General features: G+C 33.9%; 1 pseudogene; it reads right to left on the bottom strand.

The window, feature by feature from the left end:
- Positions 1-4,580: 4,580 nt before the first annotated feature.
- On the bottom strand, positions 4,581-7,544 carry LOC125829117 (receptor-like protein kinase ANXUR1; annotated as a pseudogene).
- Between the last annotated feature and the right edge of the window lie 5,897 nt (positions 7,545-13,441).

The following is a 13,441-nucleotide window of genomic DNA, read 5'->3' as shown; positions in this document are numbered from 1 at the left end:
GCCCCCATAGGATGATTAGCTAGTGGATCCACTTAAGCTAGAAGTTCATGGTTCTACCTTAGGCAAGTAGAACAACCCTTTTTCGGTGTGGGAGACACCGGGGATCATGTTATAGCTTACATGGTCCCTATGTCGGTTAAGACTAATTTTCCCACAACAAGATTAAAAGTAAACTAAGGTTACTCAAGGAATATCAAATATATGTTAAAAGGTTTAAAGATTGATGTTATCTTGCATTGGCCTTGTTTATGACTTATGTTTTCTAACCTTTTTTATATTATGCTTTAACTTGGTCAATTGCATGTTATGAAATGAAATATCCCTTTTAGCATGTCTTAAACGTTTTTATGCATGGCTATCATACTTGGTACATTTTTTTGTACTAACGCATACTCTTGCCTACATTTTTCCCAAATATAGGGTCCGACAGACAGGGCTCCCAATATTGTGGCTAGAGCTTGGATTTACTTGATTTCCCAATCTTGGTGAGTCCTCATGGTTCGAGGATGGATTTTATTGTTTTGCTTCTCTCTTGTATTTCCTTTTTGGACATGATGTATGGGCTAGGCCCAATTTCATTCTATTGTTTTAGATGGCTATGATGAGACGTGAGTTAGACTTCCACTTTGATTTATAAAATGTTTTGGACTTGGACTATTGTTTTACTTTTATTTTTCTATTTCTTATGTTATGAGAGCTAAGTGGCTTTTATGGAGTCCTTCGGGGTTCTATACGCCATGTTACATCTAGGGTGTACCCCTGGGTCGTGACATATTAGTACATGGTAGTACATTCCATGTACTAATGCATACTTGTGCCTACATTGTTTTACTAATGTAGGGTCCGACACTCCTACTTCTCACACTTGTGGCTAGTTGATCCTTTGGCTATTGAAGATTAGTGAGTCCTCATGTACTGAGGACCCAGACACTTTTATGGCTTTTTTCAGTTTTAGACTTTGTATGTGATGTATGGTTACGTCTCTATCACTTTCCTTATGATGTATTAGATGGCTTTTGAGACGTATGTTAGACTTCTGCTTGTCAAACTTCTCTTATGATATAAGATTGTTTCATTTGAAATATTTATTTCTATAATCTTGTATGATGTATGCTAAGTGGCTTGTGTAGGGCCTCTCGGGGTCATATACTTCATGTTACACCTAGGGTATACTTTGGGTCGTGACAACAAAAGACTCAAAACAATAAGAAATCAAAAATAAATACAATTATATATCAATGCAATTTCACAAAGTAAAGTCTAAGAAGACTAGAGTACAAACAAATCTTACTTCTACCTTGTGTGAGGCAAAAAGATTGTTTCCATAGACCCTCGGCTCAAAAAAATCCAAAATAAATTGATATTTTTTTAAATTAAGATGAAATATAATGGTTCAGAAGAGTATTAAATATGTCTATGAAAGACAGACTTGCTAGACAAAAAATGCTACAAGGGATGAATATTTTTTGTGGCATAAGCAATTCAACTTTTGTTTGTTTTGAATACCTTTAAAGTAAAAAAGAAAGAAGTTTTCTTTTACAAATGGGAAAGTTGCTAAGTGTGATGTCAATAACATTAATGGTAATTAAGGTCAAACCCATAGGTAACCCTCTAAAACTGGGACCAAATTTCACTTAGACACCTCAATTGGATGATTCAAATTTTAGACACCTCATGAAGGGTTCCACTATATTATTTCGACACTTTTTTTGACAATAAGCAAAAAATGAAGGAGAGTGTAATACACTCGTTGATGATGTGGCAAAAACAACCAATTAAATGATTGCATATGTTATTTTAAGTTAAAAATTATTTTAAAATCTAATTATTAAATAAAACAAAATTATTACTCTAAAAGTCAGTTTAACCCCACCGCCCACCCCACCCCACCCCGGTGGTAATTTTCTTCTCCACTACATCCAATATTTTTTTATTAATCTACTTTTTAAATTGTTTCAAATCTTTTTTTTTTTTTCTATTTTGGTGTTTTTTTGAGAGAAAAATAGAGGAGGAGGAGGGAGGGAGAGAAAGAACGAAAAAATATAAAATATGAGTGTTGGTATACATTTTTTCCGGCAAAAAAGGTGGAAAACGATGATGATACCTTACCCTCTTTTTTCATTAGACTCAAAATATCTTTTGTGTTTTTTTAAAAAAAATAGTCTTTTCTTTTACTATTTTTCATATTTATTCTTTTTCTTTCTTTTTAGTGTTGTTTTGTGAGAAGAAAAAAGGGAGAGGAAGAAAGAAAGAGAGAATAAATATGAAATGTGGGTGATGGTATTCACTTTTCCAGACAAAAAGGTGGAGGAAGGTGATGGTAGATTTAGAAAAATAATACAATGAAGAAAAAAATGACTTGAAAATAGATCTAAATAAAAAAAATTGACCTTCATTGAAAGAGTTTAAGCTTAAAAAATGGTCGGAGGTGGGTTAGGGTGTGCAAAAACCGAACTAACCGATAAACCGAACCGAAAAAAGTGTTATTGATTTATTGTTATTGGATTAACGGTTTTTAATGGTTTTATGAAAAATATTATCGGGTTATCGATTCGGTATTGGTTTTTAATATTGGGTTATAGGTTAAACCGATAACTCATTAAGACTAGTAATTTACTACATTTACTTGTACATAAATATTATATATTAATCTCAATACCTTACTAGTTACTGTATTTATCCTTTAGTCTTCAATTCACTGTTCAAAGTGACTTTTAGTTCACAACTTCATATGATACAAAACGTCAAGATCTAAATTAAGAACCCTATTCCGTTTAATTTCTCTTTGTATTAAGCTTGTATAGTTTTTCATTACATTATTGTGTTGTCATGTGTCATATATTTATAAGTATTTTCTTATTGGTTAAACCGAAAACCAAACCGTTAAGGACTAAAACCGATAAAACAAAAACTGATAAAAAATCTCTTATTTGGTTATTGGTTTAACGTATTTAAAAATCAAAAATCGATAGATCGAAAAAATTATACATAAAACCGAACAGAACTGACCGATGCACACCCTTAGAGGTGGTGGCTTGAAAAACAGAGAAGAAAATAAAATTAAAAATGGCTAAATTAAGTGTTTCACGCGCTATTGTTGAGTGTATCACACTCACTTTGACATGTCAGCAAAAAGTGTCAAAACGACACAACAGGATCTTACATGATGTGTCTAAAATGACCATCGTCTAGTTAAGGTGTCTAAGTGAAACTTGGTGCCAGCATTAGGGGGTCACCGATGGGTTTGACCGGTAATTAAACTCTAGTCCATATTAAGTGATAGATAAGTGTGATACAAACAACTAGATTTCGGGTCGAATTCAACAGTTACTCTAATACTTCCTTTAAGTGAATTGTTCAGATCTGATACACCCCTTAAGCAAAATATTTAAGTACATAAATTAAAGCTTAATTTTTATCATTCCCAAACTATTCACTTAAAAAATATAAATTGGTTAAAGATCTCATTAAATGAAGGGCAAATATGAAAAATAAGTCCTAACAATTCTCTTGAATTTTGAATAATTCACTTATTTTAAATTGTGAAATATTTTCAATAATTGATGTAATATGGACTAGATGGAGAAATAACAATGAATGGAGGGTAATCCCCCCTGATCTGGGGTCGTGGTCAGAGCACCTTAGCGCAAAGATGGTTTGGGAGTCCAGACGCACGGCGGGCTCTAGTTTTGACAACAAAGAGAGAGTTAGAACGAGAGGAATTAACTGAAGGGAATATCGAGAGCTTCAAAAGGCAAGGTTGACAAAGCGATGTCATTTATTTCGGTAGGCTTTTTGTTTCCCAAGGAATTTGCAACAAACTTGTGGTTTAAGATAAGAGATTTCTATTAGCGTAGAAGTTCAACTAACATAAAAATGACTTTGTCTGAATAAAACAAAAAAAGTTGTTGTGATATCTCGAAAGATTTCACCATCAAAGCTTGTGGTGAAGTTGTAAGTACTCTTTCATCCTTAACCACATGTCTCAAATTTGAGCTCCTTGTATGGAGTGACATTATAGTAGAGAACACTTCACCTCCAAAGTGAGACTTTCCGACATAGTTCCAAACTAGTCTGGCCCCAAAATGGATACTAGAGGATGGAAAACCACAAAAAAATACTTCACTAGAGCACACTATACAATTATTTTATCCAAATCCTCCTTGTTCATATTTTGTTTGCAAGTGGTATAGTAAAAAAGAGAAAATAAAAAGTGACTAACTTAAGTAATTCTTGTTGTTGTTATTCTTTCTTATGCATAGTAGAGATGTAAAAATCACAAGACGCGACTAGACGTATTGTATGTGTCAATTGTAATTTAGCTAATAAGCCTGTGATATTAGATTAGTTCAGTTAGAAATAGAAAATAGCATACAAACTGTATCTGAAGACCACATAGTTTGTCCAGAGTCCAAACACACTACCAAAAATACAATATGTTTTTGTTCTTTTTTGTTATATTATATGCTTAAATATACATATACATATTTAAGAGTACATAAATGTGACCCAGAGGAATCAACCGCGCGCTAGCTATACTCCTTATATATAGTTGATACATAAAGTATATAGTGTAATGCTCAGTTTTGTATACTTATTGGATTCACAATTTGTGAAAAGACATCATCAGTATTACCATCAGCATTTTCATTTTCACTTTCAAGGCTCAAAGTGCTTCTATGCATAGATATCAAACTGTGTTGATCAGCATTGTCTGTTGGGTTATGAAAGGTGATTAGGGCGTCATACGAAAGCTTATAATTTACAAATCATAAGACAATAAATTAGATAACAAAATTTAGACTAAAAATATAATATTATTATATGAAAACTAATATAAAGAAAAAATATTTAAAATTGTTGAGAGAATAAATCTCCCTATAAACAAAACTCTTAGATGTCTACATTGTGGATGTTATTGTGTTCTTAATATGAGAAGAGGGGTATTCAATTTATAGGATTCCAAACACTTCCTCTAAGGAAGGAACAAACCAATTATGGAAGAAAAATATATTTTCCTTTCATGAAAAGTATATACATTTATGGTAATGTTTTGTCTTTTTCTTTTAGGAAAAAATAAACTTCAAATAAGGTAAGAAAATCAGGGTAAAACTCTATCAAATCTCCCTTTTTAGCTGGATTTTTTTGACAAACTATGATCCACCTTCTTCATATGCATGATAATCTTGTTCTTCACATAGTCTTCACCATTGTTTGTCATGGTTAAAAATAAAGTTTAAAATATATGGGTTAAAAATGGTTTTAAAATATTTCATTTTTATTTTTAAAAATTGCAGCGACAGGAATGTTGAAAATATGGTTGAAATTTCTTCTCCACATGTAGCTTGACGAAAATCTTCATTATCATCAAATTTGTTGTAAATTGATTTGAAACCACCTGAACCTTTCTTCAATCTTGTTGAACCATTGGATCATTTAACCATGTGCTCTGATACCACTTGTTGGGTTATGAAAGGTGATTAGGGCGTCATGCGGAAGCTTATAATTTGCAAATCATAAGACAATAAATTAGATAACAAAAATTATACTAAAAACATAATATTATTATATGAAAACTAATATAAAAAAAAATATTAAAAATTGTAGAGAGAATAAATCTCCCCTTACACAAAACTCTTAGATGTCTACATTGTGGATGTTATTGTGTTCTTGATATGAGAAGAGGGGTCTTCAATTTATAGGATTCCAAACACTTCCTCTAAGGAAGGAACAAACCAAACATGGAAGAAAAATATATTTTCCTTTCATGAAAAGTAAAAACATTTATGGTAATGGTAATGTTTTGTCTTTTCTTTTAAGAAAAAATAAACTTCAAATAAGGTAAGAAAATCAGGGCAAAACTCTAACATTGTCATGATCAACCTGTTTCGTTTCCTCGGAAGTTGATAAAACACCATCTGGATTTTCTTGTAGCTGAAGGGCATATTCAAGATTCCATAGCACATCACCCATGGATGGACGATTTATACCATTATCAGCTAAGCATTTCTCAGCTGTTTCTGCAAAAAATTTCAAGCATTCAGGATTGATCTTGCCTTTCAAATGTGGATTAATAATATCCTCTAAATTCCCTTTCCTTTGACAAGCTAATGCCCAATCTGCAAGACTAACTTGTTCTTTTGAAATATTTGAGTTAAGTGATAGCCTTGCACACAGTACTTCAAACAGGAAAACACCATAGGAGTACACATCTGATTTTTGAGTCAATTGTTGTCTACTGAACTATTCGGGATCTAAATACCCGAAGTACCCTTTACGACTATTGAAACATATCCTTGGTTCATGTTTGGACGTGTTTTCGAAAGTCCAAAATCTGAAACCTTTGCAACCCATTTGTCATTTAACAAAATGTTTGTACTTTTCACATCTCTATGAATAATAGTGTATTTAGCTCCTGTGAGAAGGTAATGAAATCCTCTGGCTGATCTAATACAAATCTCCAACCTTTGCTTCCAAGATAGTATAGTTTTCTTACCTTTATAAAGTTGCTCCCTTAATGTTCCATATGCCATGTGGTCATAAACAAGGACCATTTCATTATTCTCTTCACAAAATTTGATCAAGGACACTAAATGTCGATGCCTTAGCTTTGAGAGCATCTCGATCCAGTCTGGAATTCATTGACTCCTTGTTCTGAAGATGGATTTGATCTTTTGATTGCAACTTTCGTGTCACCATCGGTAACTCTTTTGTACACCTTTCCAAATCCACCAACTCCAATGACATATGATTCATCGAAGTTTTTAGTAGCTTGTTTGATCTCAGCAAGTGAAAAGTATCAACAATTACTAGCAGCATCTGATGAAATGGTTGTGGTACCACTACCACTTCTTCCGGAAGCTGATTTGCTAGAGGAAGAATGAGAGTTGCCATAAATCGGTAGCCAACTAGTCGTGCCTGATTCAAATCCTAGGGATCTTATTTTCCTCTCCAAAGCAACAAACACTAAAACAGTAGCTAGGCAAAATGCAACAGCGACTACACCAGCAGTACCGCTGATTATAACAATATGACTATCTGATTTGTCCTGATCAGTGAATCCCCTCAGAGCTTCTTCTTTATTATGTTCTTCCTGATACTTCATCATTAAATCTGACATTGTAGGATTTGGACCTGCCAAGCTCGTTTGTCTACCGTTGATCTTAAATATCTCTAATCCATTTACAATAGCATTAGTAAAATCAGCATTATCTCCTGATGGATGCACTGCTATCCAAAGCAGATCATCTCCTTTTATATCATCAACATGAGTCACATACTCTTTTACTAAAGGAATTGCCTTTTTAGTATGTTGCATTGCAACTAAATCGACTCCACTTTCTGCGATTTGTCCGTTTATATATACATTAAAGACTAACGAATTGACCTTAGTGGAATCGATAATGAAATCACACCAATGAAACCTCACAACCCATCGATCTACAACTATCATACACATCAAGGGGTGCAACATATGATGGTAAGTCAGCATAATGAATTGTCACCAATTCATTAAAGGATTTCTCGCATACTACCTCAAACATGGGATTTTCTCACATAAAGAATTCATAAGGTTGACAGGTTTTCTCACCTAAGATGAATCAAGATTAAGGAGCTATTCTGTTGAATTCTATCTTGGATTGGCTACTTGATGTGCCCTTCCATAGATGATCAGACAAGCGGCGATTACCCATGTCCCAAAATGATAAGACAAGTTAAGATTAATGACTTTTCCGTGGGATTTATGCTTGTCACCGAGTGGACAAGTAGCAATTACTCATGTCCCATAAACTATGTGCCACCATAGGTTTGTCTTATATAGACATTAGCTAGTGGATCCACTTAAGCTAGATGTTTATGGTTCTTACCTTGGCAAGTAAGGACGTTTCTTTTAGATGTAGGATAGACATCGGATTCCATGTTATAGATCACATGGTCTATGTCGGTTAATGGAAACTTCCCACAATAATGAATTAAGGTTACTTCTAGAAGTATCTCAAACGCGTTTTAAAGATATAGCTTGCATTGACCATGACTATGACTTATGTTTTCAAACTGTTATTTTATGGTTTAGCTTGGTCATTGCATGTCATATAAAGTTCTTTTAGCATGATTTCATGACTCTTATGCATTGTTATCATACTTGGTACATTATATGTAATAACACATACTCTTGCCTACATTATTTCACTAATGTAGGGTCCAAGCTCCTACCTCCCAACTCGTGGCTAGTTGATACCTTGTAGCTTTTGACGATTGGTGAGTCCTCATGTTCCGAGGACCGAGACTCTTTATGTTTTATGTCTTTCATTCGAGATGTTTTATGTGATGTATGGGTTACGTCCCAATCACTATTTTGATGTGATATATGGCTTGAGACTTAAGTTAGACTTCCGCTACTTTTGCCAAACTCTTTATAATTCAAAAATGTCTTTTGAACTCTTTAAATTCTATTATCTTGTATGATTCATGCTAAGAGGCTTGTGTAGAGCCTCTCGGGGTCCTATACGCCGTGTTACGATTAGGGTGTACTTTGGGTTGTCAAAAATTTGGTATTCAGAACACAAGGTTTAGAAAGGTCCTAGGAAGTCTCTAAGTCATGTCGAGTAGAGTCTTGTTCATGAGTGTGAAGCATGCCACATTTATGAATAAGAAGCTATAAGATGATCAGGAAACTCCACTTCTTTCATTACTCTAAAGTCGTGCGATAGAGTGTAACTTTATATGTCCTTCTCATAGTCCTTATTTGATGCTTTTCAGGATATGGCCCCTCGAAGAGCTTACATTAGGAGGAATGTGAATGAGAATGTGGAACGAGAAGATCCTCAAGTTACGGTCGACCCTTTGGCCGAGCAAGTGACTAATGCAGAGTTTAGGGCTGCTTTTCAATTATTGGTGATAAGAATTCCAATTGGGGATGAAACCAATTGAAATCAAATGTAGAATTAACCAACACAAAAGTAAGATTGATGAGAAATAAGAGATGAGAAGGAGAAAGAAAGGCTAATTGAATAAACAATCGACCAAGGAAGAGAGAAACTTGAATTCGAAAAGAAACAACTCAAATTGAAAACCACAAATGAGTAATCTCAAGAGAACTCAAGATTAAGAAGTCCAAAATCAACAATTGGGAATCCACCCATCACTAATCTACACTAAACTAAAGGGATTCCACCCTTAAACTACACTCTTGAAAGAGTTTCTTCATTCAACATTCAAAATCATCATAATTGAAGTCTTACAAAATGAAAAGACTACTATTTATACTAATAAACTAAAGAAAGCAGTGTAACATCTCATGCTTCAAAAAGCCAACTAGAGATTCGTACAAGTTAAACTTCGGTTTTAAATTTTTAGGTCAACTTCAAATGGACATATCTTTTAGAACATAAAGAGTAAGGTGGACCATGAGGTATCAAATCGAAAGTCTTTGATTCCTCTGTCCAATGTCGTTGAGTTTGCTAAATTCCAAGCTCGGATGAAGGAGTTATTCCCGTGTGTGTGCAGCCTCTCTAATTAAGGCTTTCCATCTTTTTATAGAAAGGAGTATTTTGGTCTTTTCCTTACCCACTATGCCTAAAACGTTTTTCTCACCAAAATAAGGGTCTAATCTGATTTAGACCATTATTTCCACGTTCTTAAATGATTAAGGTTGAGAGAAGGGTTTCAAGAGAAGAAAAGGAAGAGGGTTTCAAGCGTTCATTCAAGAACTTGAGGATTTTGCCAAGAACAAGTGTTATTTGAGTTATGTAAGCTCTCATAGTGTTGGATTTGTTTGCCCTCACGTAAATCATGTAATTTCATCCATGAATTCATTCTTGAAGTTGATTGATTGAGTTTCTTGAGAAATTCTTGAGTTTTAACCTCATTCTTTTAACAATGGAGGTTTTTGAGTTCTTGAGATGAGGGTCTTACGAATGAGTGTTGTTCTTGATGGATTTTGGGTGGGATTTTGTTGATTTTGTGTTAGTTTTATAAATCAAAATAAGTTTGGAGGAAATCATTCGATTATAGATGAGTTAGGCCTTGAAATTGAGCAAGAAAATTCGTCAAATTTCTTGGCAGGGGCATGGGGCGGCGCACCACCATAACGCCAGGACTTTTGTCCAGTTTGGGGCCATGCGCAGTGCACTAATCAGTGCGCCCCAAACATTGTTCAGAAGTATTGGGGTTGGCGCCCCGCGCCACTCTGTGTGCCCCAAACATTGTTTAGTTGTTTTGGGGTTGGCGCCCTGCACCATTCAGTGAGCCAGGTCGCCAGGTCTCTAACCCTTTTGTCCTTCTTTACATGTGTGTTCCTTCACATCATACCAGATTTCTCTTCTTGATATTTACTCTTAAAATCTTCATTAATCCTTGAGAGATCATACATATCCTAATCACATCTCTTAATTTACATTTCAAATCAAAGTAAAGTTAAGAGGAAAGTTCAAGAAGTCCTTTTGAGTCAAATTTGAGAACTTTTTTTGCAATCAACTATAGTTTTGAACTAAGTCTTGATTAAATGAGGATGAGGAGATTTGAGTTTCATATTTCAAAATAAGTATAAGGGGGCTAAGTATTCCCAATTATGTAATACTTTTACATTTAAAAGAGAGAAACATCGATATCTAATGAGTTTACAAGTTCAGTGGAGTTTCAGAGTATTACCTCTTTTAAGAGGATCTTTTGAGTAATAACCTCAATTTGAGAAAGAGTTATGTTTTAAACATTTGAGCATGAGTTATATATATATTATTGAAAGTAGTATTGAGCACCGATATGGGGATGAGTTCAGACAACTCAAAATCCTCATAAACCATGTATGCCAACATGGGTAAAGGATCATAGTTTTTAGATGATTTCTTATTGCTTTTAAGCACAGCTTAATGGATCCACATAGTTGAGGTGTTCTATACCTCAGCAAGGTATAGGACAGTTCTGGAAGTGTGGATGAAACGATGTATCATCATGTAGCTCATAATGATGGTTATCGGTTAGAGAATCTCCCAGATATGAGTAAAGAGTTTATTATTGTATTTTTTATACATACAGACTTGATATCTACTATTTTAAAAGGCTTTATATATTGCATGTCTTATTGTTTCTTACATATTGAGTTGAGTTGAGGTGAGTATTCCTTCCAGCCTTGTCAGTTCAGTCATCTATTACTTTCAGTTTTCCTCTTACAAGCTCGTACATTCAATATATTGATCTCTTTTGACCTGCATCTTTTTATGATGCAGATGCAGGTGTTCAGGGTCATCAACAGGCGCTCCGTTGATACCATTTTCATTCCCGCTAGCTTTGGTGAGCCTCTTTGCTTTCCAGAAGGTTCTACATTTACATTTTAGTTTTGTTAAGATGTTGTGGGTCTTGTCCCGACATCTATTGTAGTATTTAGAGTCTTCATAGACAGTAGTAGTTGAGGAGTCTTTCCCTATTTTCCTTGTGATGTTTTGAGACTTGAGTTGCTTTCTTATGGTAATTTGAATATTTCCATACATTCTGAGTTATCTATTGTTGAGATAATTTGAGTTAATCTTTTCATTTGAAGTTCTTGTTTTGTTGAGTAAGTCTTCTGTTGAGTAGTGAGCCAGGTCAAGGGTTCGCTTGGGGACCAAAGATGGTTCTCGAGTGCCGGCCACGTCCAGGGTGTAGGCTCAGAGCGTGACAAATTTAGTATCAAAGCACAGAGTTCAAGAGTCCTAGAATGTCTATGAAGTTATGTGTGTAGAGTCCTAAAGCGCACCACATCTATAATTAGGAGGCTACAACATTAGGAAAAATTTTACTTCTTTCTTACTCTCTTTCGTGCAATAGAGTTCAACTTTATAAAAGTTTCATTCTAACTCGTGCTTACGCGTATCTTTCAGATCATGCCTCCATGAAGTGCTGTTCGAGGACGTCCTTCTAGGAGGAATGTTAATCCTCAAGAAGAAGAGGTTCCCAATGCACCAGAACTGCAATCCCCTTAGGGAGAGGTCACCAATGCTGATTTCCGGGATGCTCATCAATGTAGTATTTTTTTTTAAAAAAACTATTTATTTCTATCTCTAACGAGTCGGATGATTTTTCAATGAAAGGAAAAAATATTTTTAGGCATAGTTAATTTGGTAAAAACACTTATTAAAGTCTTAAACTCATTTTGGGACATAGGATCACCCATTCTAAGAAAATAGTTCAAAAATGATCTCTACATATATAATTATATATGATCAAATGTTTATTGAGTTTTAAACAAACCCCTAACATAATTTTTTTGAAATTTGACCTAATTTTTTTTTAATGATAATTACAATTGATTATATGATTTTGTTTAAAAAGCCACATATGAGTGATAGATTATCCAACTCAAATCCCACAAAAAATTGCATGTAACATGGATCGTTGAATTTTTTAGGTTAAATTTGTGATAATAAAATTTTAGATCTTAAAATTTAATCACTCGAAAATTCAGAAGACCAATTTTTATGATATATATTTTGTTGGAAATATCTCAACGCTACAAAATTCCTAAGGTTTCATGCAAGAACTAGGCAGATCCAAAAATGAAATATTGCAAAAAAAATTTGTGATTACTCAAATGCCTTATTTTTCATGTATTGCGTACAAAACATGTCTACAACTGAAACATGAGCATATGTCTCTGATACCAATGCAATATTGAATCACAACTACTAGTTTAGGAGACTTATGAGTTTCTCTATAGCTAAATTGAATCTGCCTCAATCACGATATGTGTCACCGATCGTTAGGGATCTTCACAAAATGAATGATTACTCTTCTTCCACAACCTAAATATCCTAAATGATGCTGAGGGTATTCTCTCTTGTATAGCTAACCGTAGCCTTCATACATATTATGTTGGAAACAACGGTCTTTTTTTCAAACAGCCATAATGATGTATTTATACATTAAAGACTAGGATTTATTAGGAGAACAACTAATGAACTAACGAATTAATTAGCTTTCTTTATGAATGGACCAGACCCGACTAATGAACTAACGAATTAATTAGCTTTCTTTATGAATGGACCAGACCCAATTGCTATTTCCAACAATCTTTTATTTCAGTTTCCTTTTCATATTTTAGAATATGCCCCTTTAATTAGTTCCGTAATAAGATTTACTGAGTTAATTTAGTTAAACTCTAATTTGGATCTGGGCAATGTTCCTCCTCGATCTACAACTATGACATAAGATTAAATGGAACATTACTGAACATACACAAATACGGTCATTTAGTTATTTTCACCTCCCGTATGTGAAACTATATATATCACAGTTGAGATAAGTTAGCTTTTGATTAGTAAAGTATTGATATACTTATTTAAGTTTATAAGTGACATTGGAGCTATTATACAGTCATCCAACTATTTATTAACTTATCTTAAATTTAAATGAAATAAACACATCAAAATATAGTGTTTAAAGAGAAGAAATTAACACGCATAGCATA

The sequence above is a fragment of the Solanum verrucosum genome, unplaced genomic scaffold, assembly GCF_900185275.1.
Source record: "Solanum verrucosum unplaced genomic scaffold, falcon-dt-bn FXZP01000007.1, whole genome shotgun sequence".
Taxonomy (NCBI): Eukaryota; Viridiplantae; Streptophyta; class Magnoliopsida; order Solanales; family Solanaceae; genus Solanum; species Solanum verrucosum.
This window is presented reverse-complemented; position numbering and strand designations above follow the sequence as displayed.